This window comes from Eschrichtius robustus, chromosome 8, assembly GCF_028021215.1.
Source record: "Eschrichtius robustus isolate mEscRob2 chromosome 8, mEscRob2.pri, whole genome shotgun sequence".
Taxonomy (NCBI): domain Eukaryota; kingdom Metazoa; phylum Chordata; class Mammalia; order Artiodactyla; family Eschrichtiidae; genus Eschrichtius; species Eschrichtius robustus.
In genome coordinates, this window is record NC_090831.1 from 4,544,650 (window position 1) to 4,547,643 (window position 2,994).

At 36.4% G+C, this 2,994-nt stretch overlaps 1 pseudogene; it reads left to right on the top strand.

The window, feature by feature from the left end:
* The first annotated feature begins 1,223 nt into the window (after positions 1 to 1,223).
* LOC137768472 (ATP synthase subunit g, mitochondrial pseudogene) lies at positions 1,224 to 1,611 on the top strand (annotated as a pseudogene).
* Positions 1,612 to 2,994: the final 1,383 nt, after the last annotated feature.

The window sequence follows — 2,994 nt, forward strand, 5'->3', positions numbered from 1 at the left end:
AAACTTTAGTAGATGTATGTCATGATCTGACTTTATATTTAAAAAGAATGTTCCATAAGCAATATTGACAATGTCTTAAAGGGGAAATGGTGGAAACATGGAGACAAGTTCAGAGACTATTGCAATAATCCAGGCAAGGGATGATGGAGGCTTGGAAGGAGTAGTGAAGTGTCCAGATATTGGATCTCATTTGAAGGTGGAGACCAGAAGATGTTCTAAATGATTGTATTGGGAAAGTGGAAGAAAATAAGTAAAAAATGAGTATGTTTTTCTATAAGAAACTGGAAGAATGGAGTTTGCACCGACTACAGCATTTTTTGGAGGAGACGATGAGACAGTTATATTTTGGATGTTCTAGATGGAAACCTGTTAGTCAAAGAAGATTCCAGAGTTCTTAGGGACCTTCAAGCTCAGTAATAGGTTCTCAGCATGAGTGGTGTTTAAATTTCTAAGTCTGCATGAGATCATTTTAGGAATATAGATTGAGAAGATGAATGATTTAAATATTTAGTTCTGAGATACTTTAAAGTTAAGGGGCTAAGGAGAAAAACCATTACAGAAAACTAAGAAAATAAGAGAACTAACAGGAGAATGCAAATTCCTAAAACAAGTTACAAAGGAAGAGATATATAGCCTATGCTAAATGCTACTGATAGGTCTAGTCAGAAGATAGGTTGACGGTGGGATTTGGAAATGCTGATGTTGGTGACAAACTTAGCAAGAGTTTGGTGAAATGGTAGGAATAAAAATACTGTTTAAAATGGGTTCCAGAAAAAGTAAGAGAAGAATTAGACAATGAAATTAGTGACAACATTGTTGAGGAATTTTGACGTCAAGAATGACTTGGAGATTGGGCTATGACAAGAGAGGTGGGATCAAGAGATGATGTGTTTTACTTTTGGGATGATAGATGTGATAGGCTGAATAATGGCCCTCCAAAGACGTCCAAGTCCTAAGTCCCAGAACCTGTCAATCTGCTACCTAACATATTTTTTTACCAAACACACAATTTGCAGGTGTGATTAAGTTAAAGACCTTTAGATGGAGAGATTATCCTGGATTATCTGGATGAACTCAATGTAATCACAAGGATACTTAGAAGAGGGAGACAGGAGAAACAATGTCATAAGAAGAAAATGTAATGACAGAGCAGAGGCTGGAGGAATGTAAGGAAGGGACCATGAGTCAAAAAATGCAGACATCTGGCTTTTCGTCCTAGAACCATGGCCCAGTTTGTCCATAACCTCGCGGAGAAGGCCCTGGCGCTGGTCAGCTCTGCTGTGACTTACTCGAAGCCTCGATTGGCCACATTTTGGCACTATGCCAAGGTTGAGCTGGTTCCTCCAACCCCTGCTGAGATCCCTACAGCTATTCAGATCTTGAAAAAAAATTATCAATAGTGCACAAACTGGTAGCTTCAAACAGCTCACAGTTAAGGAAGCTCTACTGAATGGTTTGGTGGCCACTGAGGTGTGGATGTGGTTTTATGTTGGCAAGATCATAGGCAAGTGTAGCATCATTGGCTATAATGTTTGAAGACCAATCTTTGCTTTATTTGGGTGTTCTTGGACCATGTGTGAGCAGACTGCTATTTGAATAAAATAAGACAATGTGTCAAAAAAAAAAAAAAATGCAGACATCTTTTAGGAGCTGGAACAGATACATAAATGGATTCTCTTCTAAACTTTGAGAAGTAACAAGCCATATCAACACCTCAACTTTAGACTTTTGATTTCAAGAACTGTAAAATTGCAAATTGATGTTTTAAGCCACTCAGCTTGTGGTAATTTGTCATAGCAGCAATAGCAAACTAATACAAGGAATATAACAGCAACTTGCTGTGCTAATGGGAATAATCCAATTGAGAAAGAGAAGTCAATGATGAGGGACAGAGAATAGGGATTTGCCACAATGCGAGACAAGGATGAAAAAATGGGCTTAATGAACAAGTATAGGTATTGGCTTTTCCTACAAATGTGGACATTAAATATATATATATATATAAACGTAAATATTATATAAATTTATAATATTTATAAATATTATATATATATATATATATATATAACAACAGAATAATTGGCAAAGTGTAAGGTGTCATATGATGGTAAGTGGTAAGTGTAATGGGAAAAATTCGTGGATGTTCTTTTCAGATTGCTTAATTTTCATAGTGCGAGGGAGGAAAAATAATTTTATCTCCACCCTTCTAGGTTCTTGGCTGAGATCGCCCAGTAATAAAAGACAAATTAACAGAAATAAAACAAACGGAAGTTTGATATTGATACCATGTACACCTCTTATATACATGGGATAGACCCAGGAAAACTGAGTAAATCCTCAAAATGACCACCACCTCAAATATCATCTTTAACTAAAGACTAAAGATATTGGGCGGGAGCGGGGGTGTGGAGGAGGACCATAATGGTAGGTTATCAAGAAAAACACAGTAAACAAGGGTAAGGTTATCATGCAGAGTTTCTTGTAATTTAAAGTCATCCTTCCCTTCCTGGTACAGAGAAGGATACACCATTACAAATGAAGATATCCTTTATAAATGTAAATGTTTCTTACAAAAGAGTAACATCTACTCAGTTTTCAGAACTTCATCTGTGTCTGCTGTTTCTTAAAAATAACTAGCTCAATATGATTAATATGCCAAAAAGACATATTTTGTTACAGTATATTTTGCTTCTCTTGAGTAGGTAAGATAGGAAATCATCATGAGCTCTGTAGGTATGTGTACATGGTTGATGGGTGATTGCATTTAACAAGGGTTGAAGTTTAGCCAATTAAGTATTATGAGGTTTAAAACGGAGCAAACGGTTTGATCATGTATGTGTAAATAGTGAAGAGAGGACATTAGTGTGTTGAGAAAAGATGAAAACGTGGTAAAATCTGTGGATTTTAAGTTATGGTAGGAAGGGTCCATAGAAGTCCTCCAGTGACAGGCCAAGATAGCCATACATTCTTTCCTTTAGAAAGAGAAGAATTATG